Source organism: Thermobia domestica, chromosome 5 (assembly GCF_964235325.1).
Source record: "Thermobia domestica chromosome 5, izTheDome1.hap1.1, whole genome shotgun sequence".
NCBI classification, from domain to species: Eukaryota; Metazoa; Arthropoda; class Insecta; order Zygentoma; family Lepismatidae; genus Thermobia; species Thermobia domestica.
The window spans coordinates 112,731,510-112,747,931 of record NC_137458.1 but is presented as its reverse complement, the minus strand read 5'-3'; the positions used below and the strand labels follow the sequence as shown (position 1 = coordinate 112,747,931).

General features: G+C 41.0%; 1 long non-coding RNA gene across 1 annotated transcript in view; it reads right to left on the bottom strand.

Moving 5' to 3' along the window:
* LOC145686034 (uncharacterized) overlaps positions 1 to 15,327 on the bottom strand; it is a 42,652-nt gene extending 27,325 nt beyond the window's left edge. Inside the window, exons 1-2 of the long non-coding RNA XR_014131510.1 lie at positions 15,128 to 15,327; positions 216 to 440 (exon numbers count right to left, since the gene is read on the bottom strand). This is a non-coding gene — a long non-coding RNA (uncharacterized LOC145686034). The remainder of the gene's footprint in view (positions 1 to 215; positions 441 to 15,127) is intronic.
* Between the last annotated feature and the right edge of the window lie 1,095 nt (positions 15,328 to 16,422).

The window sequence follows — 16,422 nt, the reverse complement described above, 5'->3', positions numbered from 1 at the left end:
CTTTACTTGTGTGAGTAAGGAAACATTCACAGTGGGAAAGAGATGCGTGGCCATAATAGAACGATGCGCTGAGTAGACAGCGCAGGCTCAACTAGTATTAGATAATGGAGCTAGAATCTGCTTTTGGGCGGATCTAGCTAAGAGAGCTAAGATCTCTTAAACAAGCTAAGATCTCTTAAAACTAAGAAAATGGTATCAGAAAATAAGCTACATACCTGCTTCAAAATCCCAGCCAAAGTTACCACTTAATAAAGACCTTACTACAAGCCATGGAATACTGATTGAATACATGGCGGTAACAAAATGCATGCTAGGTTCGTATGCTTTAAAAAAATAACTTATTCCGTGCCAAAGTATCACCCAGAAAACGAAACTCATCAGAAGTTGTAGAATTAACATGTAGAACGAAACTTATTCAAATTCCAGAAGAAACACAGAATCTGAAATATAACAAATATTATATGAGTAATCATAATACTTCTATATCTGATCCACTTCTATAGCTACAAAATGTGGACAAGCTGTAGTAAAATATACTAGCAATAAAAGAACAACGTAACGTAGCAAAAAAAAATTCAAATGAGACAGGGGAAGAGAACAAAAGCACTTAGGGAAAATATAATAATAGCCAATACTTAATAGCAAAAAAGAGAAAAAATGAAAGAAATAAAAAGAGGATAAGCTTTGTAACTACAAAAGTAAAAATAGAAATGAGATCAACATCTTAGAATATGGTGTCTGGGTGATCAACTTGGAATAAACTAACTTTTTAGTATTAAATTTTACATGAAATCCTCTCATAATTATTGATAACTGTATCTTTTTAATGAATTTATTTATATGTTTTTATAACAATTCGTCCAGTGCCACAACAAATATGGATTTAAGCAATATTATGTATTGATGGCAAACTTATTCGTAAACAATTACCGCTCCCATCGCCCAGTTCTTCGGAACTGCAGTCAGCCACTGGTCCTCCAGGTTGGGTGTTAGGTAGGGCTGATCACCCTGCCTGTAAAACCCATCGACCGGTAGCAGCAATGTAAGCCTCGGATTAAGCCGGCTGGATTTTTGGACTTCGTACCACTGCTATGTTCTGGATATGACTCTGGATTGTTTCGATGACGTTCGTACCTGGGGTCATGAGACGGCGGAGTGAAACGTATGCACACCCAGCGCAACCGGATAGAGTGATGCCCTCAAAGGGAACGCTGGGAATCTGCGACACAAAGATCTCCAATGAAACGTGGATCTTTCCCCTAACACGGTGGCACGTGGGTATTCTCAAGAGTACCCATCAGTAGGTGGTGCAAGTGCCCTTGCCCCTTGTCAAGCCTGATTTGGGGTGATGGCTCAGCTTGCTGACAAGGGTCATGCAGGTAGGACCTGCAAGCCTCGTTGGCCGCCATGGAACTCAGACGGGAAAGTGGAGAAGATTTTGAGCTTAATTTGATTATGGCTTTGCATCATCATGCTTCGTCCGCAGCTCCTGACAAAAGCAAAGTAGAAGAGAATAAAATCATCCCTTGTTATCTAATAATTAAAAACAAAAGTGCACTGGTTCTTTAGTAAAGCTCTCACCGTTTGTTTTGCGTCGCCGGCTGTCATATCGCCACGGGCTCATTCCCGGATGGCCATATTAAGAAATTATGCAAGGGCACTTTACTTGTACATACTGTCAGTGACAAACAGTCACGGCTGCTGCTGAAATGTGAGTCGATCGGCACCGTTCCTGTCCTGGTTGAAGCTCATAACCAGCTTAATTCCATCAAGGGTATGATTCGCTGCCGCGAATTGCAAGATGTGCCTGCAGATGAAATCTGCGCAGAGCTCCGCGACTCCCATGTTACAGGAGCCCAACGGATCCACGTTAAGAAGAATGGGCAACTAGAGGCGACATATTCATATATCGTCGCGTTCGACCTGCCCACCGTATCTCCTGCTTTGAAGGTTGGCTACCTCCAGTTGAAAGTCAGACCGTACATTCCTTTGCCGCTCCGATGCTTCAACTGTCAACGCTTTGGCCATTCTTCCCTCCCCCCTTGTAACAGGACGGCCACTTGTGGGAACTGTGGTGGCCCTCCACATGGTCCTGCTCCATGCACAATGGATCCGAAATGTGTTAACTATACTGGTGCCCATCCTGCTTGGTCCAAAGATTGTCCCAAGTTGAGAGAGGAGAAGGTGATTAAGGAACTTATTGTGACCGAGAAGATCTCTGCAGCGGAGGCCCGCCGTAGAGCTGCGCCAAAGTTACCTTTTAAAACCTGTTTTTCTTATTTAGTGAAATCCATGAATTCTGCAGGAACTCAGACAACAGATGCATTCACGCAGACCAATCCTGTGCCTGCTTCTGCTGGCTGCTGCACTTGTGGTGCCGTCTCAATGTCTCGTGCGACTCCATCGACTACTGCTGCCTCTACTGTTTCTGCGCCTCGGTCGCCCGCCAAGGCTACAGCCTTGCAGTCCTCTAGCAAAGCTACTTATGTTCGCTCTCTCTGCGACCAGTTTCTTAAATCTTCTACTCTTGGTACACCTAGCAAGCCTCCAAAGAAAGAGCGAAAGAAAAAGACTGTGACCTCAACTTCTCAGTCAACATCCTCTGACCACGCTAGCAAGTCTAAGTCCTCCCCTAAGCCCTCTTCGAGCCCTCCCGACGCAAAGAAGAGTAAGCAGAAACCACGCAGTCCTTCTGCGAGTGGGAGTGGATGATGGCGATCCAGATGCATTTCAACTTGTGCCTGGTCGTGAGGGGAAACATGCATCAAAACAGTTTGTTACAGATTTCGCTTAACTTATGGCTTTACTCCAGTGGAATCTCAATTGATATTCCTCTCACTATGCGGGACTTCGTAAGCTCCTGTCAATGTTGGATCCAGCGATCTGTCTCCAAGAGACACACTTCACGCCCACCACCACCTGTTTAGTCTCCGGATACACGCTATATCGTCACGACAAGATCACGGATGGTCGTGCGTCCGGCGGCGTCGCTATTGGATTGTGACTGCTTCTATTCCTCGATACTACATGTCACGAGTCCTCTTCAGATCGTTGCTGTCCGTATCTTTCTGCACCAGCCTATCACCATCTGCTATGTGTACATCTCCCGCACCGATACCTTTACTACAGCTGATCTGGAGGATGTCTTTCACCAGCTTCCCGCCCCTATTGTCTTCGTAGGTGACTTCAACTCATACCATGCCGCATGGGGCTCTTGTCGTACTGAACCTCGTGGTCAAGAAATTGTAGCTTTTCTTGCCGAGACGAACCTGATTCTGTTGAACGATGGCAGTCCCACGCACTTCACTACTGCTACTGGGACGTTTTCTCATCTGGATTTGTCCTTCTGCAGCCCAGCTCTGAGAGCTCAACTTCAATGGCGTGTACATCCTGATCCTTGTAGCAGCGATCATTTTCCACGGGTACTTACTGGGTTTCAGCTCTCTCCAGCTGCACCGTCGTCAAAATTCAATCTGCGCCTGGCTGACTGGGCACGGTTCTCTGCCAGCTTTGACTTCACCCCAGATCTGCATCAGTCCGTCGAGGAACAGTGTGCGGCTTTCCAGCGGAGTATCTTGTTGCAGCTTTTATTAATACACTGCAAGGCTCAATGAAGCAGTTCGAGTTTCACCAGTAGCAAAATTTCAGATTTTTCATTTCTTTTCCTTAGTTTAACTTGATTTTAAAACTAGTAAAGTTTCAAACATGTCGTCAGTTAGACGGATTCTTCTTGCCATGGGCGGCCTTAAGCCGATTGGACCGATTTCTCTCAATCGGGCCTCGCGCTAATGCCGCCTACTCTACTGTCCAGTCTAATCTAATCTCCAGTGCCGTTTTAACAGCAACTAATTGTGATATAAATCCCATGACTAATGTTTGCTCCTAATACATGTCATTCTGCTCGCGGGATCGCCAATGCTTGCGGGCCCCCCGGCCAAGTAGCTCTGCTACTCTCGGTTGTCAAGTATAACACAACATGTTGAAATACAGGTCCAAAATTATTGTCCCATGTCTATAAATATGCTGTTGATAACGAATTCGCCCGGTATTTCTTATAATGCTAGTATGTGTATAATCAGCAAATACATTTATGTGGCAAATTTAATGTTAAAAGAGTAGTAAATAAGAACAATAAAACGAGAATAAAACTTTCTTGTCCATTTAGCAACATTTTGTTTTACTCATTCCAATTTTGTATTTATAACTCCTTTCCTATCAAATTTACTACAAATATACATTTCCCGATTATACACATAGTATCAGTATTAAAAGTACCCTGTAAAATCATTATCAAATGATATTCTTACCAGAAGACACCTATAGATTTGCGACAATCATTTTGGACATGAGTGTATATCCATGGACTCCACAAGGGAGGGTATGGCCCCTCCTTAACAAGTACATTAATAATTTGTATTAAGTTTCAGGTCATAAGCAAATATTTTCTAAATTTAATGCTGGAGTAATCTCTTAATTTTTTTACGTTTACAACTTCTGTTGTAAAAGTATATGTTATGTCCAGGGAGTATTTTGCACACCCACAACACCCCTAATACTCCTCCAAATTTCCTTACACACACCCCTGGGCGTAAAAATATTGTTTTCTTTGAATTTGTGTAAAAATGTATATCATTATTCTGGGTGCACACCTTCTTTTATTTTGAATATCCCACTAACTAGGAATGTTCGCGGGGTGTTACTCTGACTTCATATCGATACTATGCTCAATACCGAGATGGTATCAAATAAATCAGCCTCAGTGTGACTTCTTTGCATATCCTTCCTTTTATTGTAGCTATATATTAAAGATACAAAACCAGAGGACAAAATTTGCTCTCTTCTGCGAAAAATCCCGTGGATGTACATTATTCAAATCAAGTCAGGGAAACCGAATATATACTAGTGCATATTGAATAGGTGGCTGCTTATGAAGGTTTGTCTTCTAACTCGAAAAATCTAATGGAAATATGTCATCCATCTTCTATCAGTTCCTTAAGGTTTGTAATCGTCTCTTCATTTCATTTAGTCTGCAGTCGATAACGATTTCAAGCTGATTATACCTTTCATAAGTAGCTACCTACGATGTTCTTACTAGCATACATTAGGTTTTCCTGACTTGAATCCTTTTCAAAGAGGTACAGCTGTTAAGAAATCTTGGAACCAACGAATTCATTTCAATGTGCATTTCGTTATGTCTTACAAATATAAACTTACGGAAACTTTGACTTCACCATTGTATTTCTCGTAAAATTCTAGCCCAATTTCATATATATCACATGACCCCATCCTATTTTTAAAACTCGAGGAAGATAAAAGATGGCCTACTTCAAGATGCGGCCATGATAAGCATACCCTGAAATAGATGTCTAGTTCGTCCCAGTGCCAGTTAATGTTTTTTTTTATCCTTTTACCCGTTTTACAAATAAAATTGAATTTTCATACTTGAAACACAATGTTATAGATTATTCTGATCAATCAGATTTTTGGCCACTACGGCTGTCTTTATGAACGGGAGCATTTCTTGATATTCCACACTTCTCTACTCACTTTGGTCAAAAATCTACATTTGAAATCGATAGGAAACTATGAAATAGTGGTACAGAACCTTTTTGAAAAATTGCGAGGCACAAGGATGTAATGTATTTTAAAATTCACTCACTGCCTGCAATTCCCATTTGAATTATTTCTCTGAAAAATTAGCTGCTATAAGCAATGAACAGAGTGAGCGTTTTCACCAGATAATTTTGCAGATGAAAAACGTTATAAAGGGAAATGGTTATAACTACTAGACCAGCAGGGAGTACAATATATATATATATATATATATATATATATATATATATATATATATATATATATATATATAGAGAGAGAGAGAGAGAGAGAGAGAGAGAGAGAGAGAGAGAGAGAGTATACATATTAGTTCTACAGACTTTGGAGCAAGTTACTTGTAAACCTGGGGTCCCGCACCACCTAAGGCCGGCCCTGCTTCTTGGAGTCAAAATTTGTCCTCCGTTGTTGAAAAGCTGACCGATTAGGGCAGATGGGGGCAAAATTATATTATATTTCAGAAAGATCTGTTTCACAATTGGGAACCAATGCAATGCTGACAGATCTTTGCTTTTGTCCTCCAAATAGGACAGTCCTTGCATTTTGGCTCTATAGCCTGCCGATGAAGGCGTGTCTGAGGAAGACTTTTGATTCAGTCATCCAAGGTAGAGCTTACAAGAGGAGAACAGAATTCCAAATGTGTGAAGGAATGAAATTTCGATTTTACTTGATATACTACAGATAAAACAAATTCCAAATAACAATATCACTGGCCGACGTCAGTTCAGTTACAGAAAGGAAAACCTCAGATTCTGACTAATTTCAGGATGCTGAATTCGAAATTGATAGCCGTTTTACTACATTAGCTAGTATTTTGGCGTTATGCATTCTTGTCAATTTTGTCATTTTGTAGGGACGGCTTCTGTTCTCATCGAAGTAACCGGTCTGACAATGCTATTTGAGTAAGAAATAAATTAGATTTCACTCAGTTGGCGACAGATAGGACTCCCCTTGTTGTTGGCATATATATAACACAAAGAATACCGGGAGGACGGGGATGATTGAAATGTTTGACACTTGTGTTCCTCCTCTTCCTTTATTTGTTTTTAGACCATTGAAACAGGTTTAAAAAATAGGGTCTAAGTGGCAACAATGAGCGGCACATGACGCAGGCGAAAAAAGCGCCGACTGCGCCGTTATTGCGTGGCACAGTCTTGCTCTTATGCATTGCAGTAAGTAATCTCTCAAGTGTATAAGTATTTTGTCGGGAGAATTGACTTGGAATTTTTACGTCAGTAACTTCAGTTTTATTTTACCATATTTTTAGAACTGTTTACCTGTGTTCAGTATCTTTTAGTGATTTTATGAAATAAGTGATTGTGCTGTTGCTCTAAGTTTTGCTTTCCTGTGCAAAATGTCAAGTTCTTTCCGCAGAGGATGTAAAAACTCACCAGACAGATTTTGTTATATCTGTGGCGTATTTATGGTTAAGTCGCAGATTAGATTGATAAATGATTAGCATATTACTCTTATTTTGGCTGCAAGATCGGTGATCAAAATAAAAGCTGGCCCCTCATGTGTGTTGTTTGATGTTATGCGACTCTGACTGCCTGGCTTAAAGGAACCAAACGAAGGATGCTTCTTGCTGTTCCGATGATATGGAGAGAACCCCGGAATCATTATGATGACTGCTATTTCTGTATGACGAATACAGCAGGAAGTAACAAGAAGAAACAACGTGCCATCGAATACCCAAACTTGCAATCCGCGATCAGACCATTGTTCCATGGAAAAAATTTACCTGTACCTACTCCTCCGAAAGATTGGGAAACTATCGATATTACAGCGCCTACAGGAAGCAATGAGGACACCAACTCAATATCTGCAGATGAAGATCCGAGAGACAGTTCCTTCCACGTAAAAGATGAGCCTCACTTCATCCTAGAACATGAGTTGAATGATTTAGTGAGAGAGTTACAACTTTCGAAAGAGAAAGCTCAACTTTTGGGTGCTAGACTCAAAGAATGCAATTTACTGACTCCTTGAACTACTTAACTCAATACAGGAAAAGGAACGAGCCCTTTTCAGAATACTACAGAATGGAAGGTTCCCTTTGCGTATGCACGGACATCAATGGTCTGATAAATGAATTGGAAATTCAACATCCGATTGGCGTATTTTCATAGATTCGTCTAAGTACAGTCTGAAAGCAGTTTTACTTCATAATGGAAATAAGCTGCCGTCTATTACTGTGGCACACTATGTTTCGATGAAAGAGATTTATGAGAATCTCGCACTCATTTTAAATCGTATTAACTACAAAGAATATTTTTGGCAAATTAGCGGAGATTTGAGTTATTGCAATATTACTTGGTCTGCAAGGTGGATTTACAAAGTACTGTTGTTTTGTTTGTCTTTGGGACTGAAGAGCCACAGGAAAACATTTTTCACAAAAAGAGTGGCCCCCCAGAGAGACATTTAAGCTCGGTACCAAGTATGTGCCTCTGATCGATCCAGCCAAGGTGCTGCTTCCACCTCTTCATATTAAGTTGGGCCTCATGAAGGATTTCGTAAAAGCTATGGACAAAGAAGGTGAAGGATTTAAGTATCTTAGACACTGTTTCCCAAACCTAAGTGATGGTAAATTAAAAGGAGGTTTCACACGACCTGGTATTCGCAAACTTATCCATGACGAATTGTTTGAACAGAGTTTAAACGACAACGAGTTAAATGCCTGGCGTGCTTTTGTTCAAGTTGTAAAAGATTTTTTGTACCTCCGGGTGAAGTCAACCAGGGTAGTTTTGTTGGGATTGACTTTGATTTTCCACTTCTGTGTCCACTCTTCAAGTTTCGTGATATGGCGTTGCATTGCCCTCTCGGGGTATCTGATATTTTGATTTTGCGCGAAGACTGCTGTGTTATACGCGTAGGTGGCCAGGAAGGTCCCGTCCACTACTCGTACCAACTGCTGGGTTGTGCTGGAGCCTGGCCTAAAGCCGAACTGATGTTGCGGGATTAGGTTGTTCTGCACATGCTGAAATATTCTTCTGTGGAAGACTCGTTCCACTACCTTTCCCAGTTGGGAGAGGATACTGATAGGCTGGTAATTCTTTGGTTCCGTCCTGTATCCAGTGGCCTTTGGAATTATAGTGACACGTGCTTCCTTCCATGCTGGAGGGAAGTGGCCAGTCCTCATGATCCCGTTGATGATTCGTGCGAGGAGTACCACAGCCTTTCTTGGGGCGTGCCTCAGTGCAAACGGTGGTATTGTGTCCAAGGCTGCCGCTTTGCGGGTATGGAGCCGTTTGATGATGTTTGATAGTTCCCTCGGAGTCGTCAGATCTGCTGGAGGGTTCTCAGGCTATCTTGTACTGCCGCTTCCGTGGGGCCGTCCGGTGGAGTGTCGTTCAGCTGGAACGTTTCTTACAGTTGGTCTGTGAAGACGGTTGCCTGTTCTGGGCTATACACAAGTCCATGCTGGCCTTGTAGCGGTTGGTTGCGGGGCGGACAGGGAGAACGTGACACTGCTCACAGGAGCTGCCAGAAGTCCCTGGATGGTGCATCAATGGCTCGAAGCTTCTTGTCCTAGGCTGTGTATGTCAGTCGCTGGAGTCGGTTCTTCACCCGTTTCGTCATGGCATTCCACTATGTCTTGCACTGGGAATGGTGGGTTTTCTGCCAACGGCGTCTGGACCAACGTTTGAACGTGATCAGCGCTGCAGTGCGGAGGTCTTCTGGCTGCTGTTGTACCTGTTGTTGCTTGACGGTAGTGGCCAGTCTGTATGCAGATTTGATGGCTGTGGTGATGGTCTGCACAACGTTGTCAATATCTTCCGGGGTGTTCACTAGATGCCTGGTGTTGATCATACCCGTCAGCTGGCGAACATATTCGTCCCAGTTAGTGGTAGTTGGCTGTGAGTTGGTAGATGGTGACGTAATTCTACAATGAAGAGCACAAGAATATGATCTGACTATAGGTCGTGCAACACAGCTGGTCCGTCCAGTATTGCGGTATTGCCGAAAGGATGATGTCCAGCACATCAGGGAGTTCTCCATTCCTCGGGAAGTGTGTAGGTTTCCTCGGAGCCGCTGAGATGAGGTCTATCTGCCTTAGTGCTCGGTGGAGTGCCCTTCCGTTTTCATTTGACACCTTGGAGTGCCACGCCGGATGCTTACAATTGAAGTAATCCGCTAGCAATACTCTGTGGCCCAGTCTGCGAAGCAGGATGAGGTCCGGAGGGTGGAGTCTGTTGTCGGGAGTTCTGTATACAGACACGATGTGGAGGGGCCTATCCTGTGAATACAGCGTGACGCCGGTCGATTCTATGGATTGCATTGCTGGTAGTTGAAGATCGTCGTGTGGTATCTGGGTTTTTATCAGGATCGGAGTTTCTCCTTTTCTGTCCTGGTGTTCGTTCCTGTATGTGGTGAAATTGCGGACTCTGACAAACAGATCAGGTTGTCTCGGAGAGACAGGATACGTCGATGTTTTCTCGGACCAGGAAGTCCTTGAAAATCGTCTTCTGCTTGCTGATGCCTTCTGCATTCCAACAGAGCACGCGAAAGGCACGATGTACAGCGGAACTAGTGTGCGCAATCATCGATGAGGGAGGCAGCGACGTCGAGGAGTGTGGTGAGCTTCGTTATTGGATCTTTCGCTGCTGCGACCTTCCTGAGCCCCTCCTTGATCGATGACGCCAGGCTCGAGTTTGTGGCCGACGCTGATGTGTCAGTGGCCGATACTGAGGTATCTGGCTGACGCTGAGGTGTCTGTTGTTGGTTTTGGTGTCTGGACAGTCTGGGTCTGTGGTCTGCTGGTCTCAGCTTCCTTTGGTGGTGCAGATTATGGTGTTTGCGTTGTTGCGGGTGGTGCGGCAGATGTGGATGGCAGAGTTTCGGGCGTTGAAGACTGGCTGGCCTGTATGGTCTGCTTTGGGTCTGCTTGGCGGGTGGTCTTGACTTGCTATCGGCTGGAAGCAGAGCTGGACTGGTCGACAACCGGAGTTGGGATCTGCTGTTTGTTGCCCTCTCTCTTCCTCTTCTCAGCTTGTATGTAGAAACACCCCTGGTAGTTCGCAGGATGTGCTTCTTGACAATGTACGCACTTTGCTGGTGTTTCGCGGATCTTTTTGGGGCAGTCCTTGGTGACGTGGAGCTCCCCACACTTCACACATTGGGCTACTGCACGATACGTCAGCTGAGAGTGTCCAACGCGTTGACAGCGATGGCACTGTAGAATGCCGTTTCCCTTGTACGGCTCAACAACCACTCGGTACCAGAGTACGAGCTTGAGCTCGTGTCTTGTCTGTAGTTCTTTCTAGCTAGACGAGAAACAGAGGGAAGTGGAGTCTGTCGTCCTGCGCATCTGGTCTATCTACCATTCTTTGATATTTGCTCTAAAAGGGAAGAAAAAGGCGGGGAAGAGGATGGGGTCGCAATTGTTATAATTCAACGGCCATATCTCGAAATTCGTTGAGGTTAGAAACATGGAATTTATTATTTCGGTTTTTAAAGTAATTAAAGAGACATGTTTCGGCTTTTTAAAAATATTTCTCTTATAAGGGAAGAAAAAGGATTGTTAAAATATCTTGGCCATATCTCTAAATCCTTTAAGAGAAGAGACATGTTAATCGAAGAAATGTTTCAGTTTTTTTATGTTTTCCTTAAAAGGAATCGACCCATTTTAGGAGTCCAGGGTTATGACTTGTAATGCTGCAAGGAGAGATTTAGAATTAGTAACGAGACAAAATGTAACATAAGAGTGTTAAAAGGAACGAGAAAGGGATGCAAAAACAACGTGAGTTTCTACAAGAAATATAGTAGTTGAGGAGTTCAATTTATAACTAAAATGTACGTTGAGAAATGAACCATAGCAATCAGAACCAACACAATCATGTGATTTAGAACCATTAGTACATAAAACGTGAGTATTAGAGAGGAACGAGAAAGTCAATTTTGCAAGAAAGAAACATAGATGCTGGGATGGCGAAGACCAATCGAAGGGGCGGATAGTTTGAAAGTTCTATATTGAGATCTGAGGTCGAAGGAGAATAATCTTACACATAAGGCAAGAGGGTCCTGGTACGAGAGAAGCATGGTAAAAGAGGGGAGAAGTTTGTATAACTATAGTAGGAAGGGAAGGGAAGCACCTTAAGGACGTTGACGGGATGAGGTATGTAGGAAATACAGCAATTGGCGTTTAGGAAGAAAAATAGTTGACATAGTTAATAGCAAGAAAGACAGAAGTTATCAATAAAAAATACAACATAAATAAGAAGCGGGGGTACTCGCGCTTTCGTGAAAAGAGCTGTTGTGGCATTTTGTGGAGGAGATTAAGATAACCAGGGGTGCTCACAAAGGGGGAACATGACTTTAATGGCATCATTAAAATTGGAGGGGCCACGGAAGAGGAAAACGTTTATGGACGAGCTGGCAGTTGATGAAATAAGAAATGAATCTTTAAGAAAAATTAAAACTGATATTTCTCTTGACTAACTGACTGTTCAAATTACTAAGTCGCTTTTCAAATCAATCCTTGGTTTTAACGACCCAAATGGCTTTCTTTTCCCATGTTGGACTTCACAAACTGAATGAAAGTCTCCGGTCAAATATGATACAAGAATTGCATGACTTCTGCCATTTTGATAGTGAAGAAACAGTAGCTTAGCTGAGGCACGACACCACAACATAGACACTTCTAATTTTTTACACAAATAAAAAAAGTCTAGGATTTTCAAGCAAGACAAGAACGATAGTGATAAACTAAAAGATGCTCAAAAATAAGCTTTAGATGGAGAAGAAATTGATGATAAAGAGGAACTTGTGGATTCCCTATAACTTGGCAAGTAATCCCTGTTTTTTTGGGAAATCCCTCACACATATCGTGCGGAGGTTTGAAACATTCATTATTCAATCGAGCAGGTATGACTTCGAGTGTCATGTTCTAAGCCGCACTCTATACGTTACGTTGTTTTTGAATTACAGCCTTATGAAATTCATTTTTCCCACACTTTCGGCACCTTATATCGCCGAAACTATTCCTCACTGACCAAAATTCCACAGGACTTTTTTGCTAGTTTCGGTGTCGGGAATCAGCTCCCGAAGTTTGTTCAAATAGTTGCTTACCATCCTGTATATACATCTATATACATCTATATACATCTACACACACACACACACACACACACACACACACACACACACACATATATATATATATATATATATATATATATATACAGTAGCGTACCCAGGAATTTATTTCGGGGGGGGGTTCAAACTAAATATGAAGCTATTTTATATTAAAATTGCTAAAATTGCCCCTAAAATTAGGCTAAATTTTTAAAAAGTCGAAATTTCGGGGGGGTCCGGACCCCCGTGTCCCCCCCTTCCGTACGTCCCTGTATATATATATATATATATATAAAGGGCAGTCAAATGAAAACTGAACACACACGCGATAAAGCACCAATATGTGGTTTTTATTCAAAAGTAACTGCCAGACTCGTTAATACATTTATTCCATGTATCCATTTTTGCAGTTCCTCGTTCGACTAAAACTGACATTCACGAATGTCTTTCTTCAGGTCACCAAAATTGTGAAAATCACAAGGGGAAAGATGTGAGCTGTATGGAGGATGTTGAGGTGTTTCCCAACCAAAACTCTGAATCATATCCCTCACTAGATTGGTAGTATTCAAACGGAGCATTATCATGCAAAAGGATGATTTCGTCTGACAGCATTCCAGAGTGCTTTGATTTTACGGCGCGTCTCAGTTTCTGTAAGGAGTCTTTATAACGCATCACATTTACTGTAGCCGCACATCAAGGAGGTCAACAAGCATAGGGCCCCTGCAGTCGAAAAAGAAGGTCACCAGGACTTTACAGGAACTTGTGTAGCTTTGGATTTCTTTGTCGGGGAAAAAATGGGATGTTTCCATTGCTAGCTTTGTCGTTTACTTTCGGACTCAAAATGACGACACCACGTTTCGACCCCTGTGGCGATGCGGGACACAAATGCATATACTCTTCCTCGTGGTACCGCTGGAGATGCATCATATATGAAATCATTCTGTCAATCTTTTGTCCTTCCGTCAGTTGATGCGGAACCCACTTCGCGCAATTTTTTTCAGAACTGAAAGGCTAATTCTGACCTGAACACGAATTTCTTCATTTGTGATTAGACGCTTTTCCCGGATAAGACCACCAATCAGTGCAATCTCAACAGGGGTAATGGCTCGATGGGCCTGTCCTGGGCGCGAATCGTCCTGCAGTAATGTGCGTCCTCAGAATCTCTTATGCCACTTCTGCACATTTGTCGATGACATGCAGTGTTTGTAATGCACAGCAGACATGCGACGATGAGTTTTCGCGTGTTCCAACACCCTCAGCCATCAAAAAATGAACCACACTTCTCTGCTCTTCTTTGTTTGTCTCAATTTCTATTTTTAATGCTGGTCGAACACACTTTTCATTACGCCCACCTATAGAGCAATAAACGAACAACTGTTTATACCTGTAGGTTCTGAGTTGTCACTATTACAGCTTTGCACGTCGGGAGCTTCTAACTTTCTTTCACCTACGCATATTCTTATTTGTTAACTAATTAATTTAAGAATGTGAATTTTTATGGCAGTTATAATATGTTTTTAAGATTCAACAGATGTAGTGTTTTTTTAAGTTCAAATAGTTAATACATACTCATTTTTACTAATGCATAATTTGTTAAATAATAAGCGCTTATCTAAATTCCTATCGAAATTAAATGCAATGGTAACTCTTTACTTTGGGCAAGGCAGTCATATACTGTCAGTACATATTATTGCCAAGCGAGCGTTAGCGAGTGAAGGCGGGTTAGAGCCCCGCAGGGCACGTTGTTTTATGTCTTTCCTTCTTGGGAACTGTAAATATAATTGCGAGAACCGGTTCAGATTCATTGCTTATTGTCACTGCCTTGCCCAAAGTAAAGACTTGCCAATGCGATTTTTATGCTTCTGTTTTTCCATGAACAAATTCATGTCTTCTTTATACTTATTTCAATGTTCATAAGAAAGCACAAAGGAACAAATTACAAAGAGCAGTAGCATTTCTTGGGTGCCTTTGGATGCCAAGATGAGAGTACATACTAGCTACTTATTTGATTGAATAATGTGAAGAGATGCGTGCCAAGACTTTCGTAATCACAATATAATCATAATATTTAATTGATATTGTATGATATTTAATTGATATCGTAATATTTGATTGATATTTTATTGATTGAAACGTTTTATGTATTTTATATGTTCATTTACATTCAAATATCAGAAATTATTGTATTTCATGGGTTACTTATTCACATTTTAGAGAGACAAAAGATTCCCAATGATTTTGTTATTTTAGAGCAGCAAAAGCTAGCCCTCTATTTCTACTAGTGTTTCAAATACAATTGTTGGTGAGGTCCGAAGTTAAATAGACTGACAAGAGTGAATAAAATAATATAAACTAAATGAGTTTGAGATAAAGACTGTTAAGTTTATAGAAAAAGCGAAAACTAGCTAATTTCGTAATAGTTTTCGGTATTATTCGCTGATCTTACCTTATGAACTTTCCTAAACAGATACAGCGAATAAATAAATACATTTCGTTATTGATCGTAAACAAGGCCATTGTGTTAAAAAATAATAGAAGTTCCACATATTCTCTAAGATAATTTTCTTACTGTAATTTTCGACCACAAAATTCGAAAGTTCCTACAATCTTCGTTTAAATTCTATGAAATTGTCATGTAATAATTAGAGTCGCAGTCGTAGAACCATGTCGACTGTATTACTCGAATTGTTCAAATATTTAAATTTTTTAGCCAAAATGTCCCGAACTTGAGGTCGAGGAGCTAATCAAATTAGAATTGTTAATACTAAAATTCGTAATAAGTAACATAAGGTAATAGCACCATAGATGTATATTGTTGTAAGTGACTTAAAGAATATATTAAATTTTAAAATGTCTAAAATAAGATTGTTTAAAAAATTAAAAATTGAAAAGAGAGAGAGTTGTAAACGCATAAACTCTTCTGGCAGCCATCTTTCCCCATCGAATTCTCCTACATTCTTTCAGGAGAAGGTGGCTCTTGTCTTGACTTCTTCACCGATAATGGTGTTTTAATAGGTGCATCAGCTATATAAGCCAAGTATGCTAAAAATGTGAGTATTTTGAATTATTCAAAAAAATGTATTATTTGTGTTAAAATTGTAAAGAAATTTACAAATGGAGAATGCCGTTATTTGCATTTGTTGGCCGACTTTCCAGTCGAATTGCCTGATATATATATATAGTTAAGAAAATGTATTAGAATAAAAATTGTCATTGTGCAAAAACAGTTTGTCTAAATCAGTGAAAGAAATGTATACTCACAATAGGGTGTCATAATAGTCTAACTAAGGTATAATTGTAGTCAAGTTCGTGAAGGAGTTCCAACGGGAAGAATAGGGCCAGTTACCCAGTTAGTCAGGGTGTAGAAGTGAAAAATAAATGAGATGAAGGCGTGTAAGGTAGTTGTAGATGGATGTAGATGTTTTCATGAGTATTTGTAGATGTGTAAAATAAGTGTAGATTTAAAAAGTTCACTTTAACCACTTCCTCTTCTACATCTCACTATCAGAAATGTTGACACTATCACAAGCACCGAGGTACTCCCGCTCTGAAAGAAAGAAATAGACGTTCAACACACAATAGTACACAACAGTGAAACAAATCATTCTCATCACTTCTTCCTTTTATGGAGTATTTCCAATATTATTACTTACTTATTTTTAGGTGTTTGTTATTGTTCTAAAGCTACAAATGGATTATATCATTAATAAATACTACAAATTATTATCGTGAAACATGTTA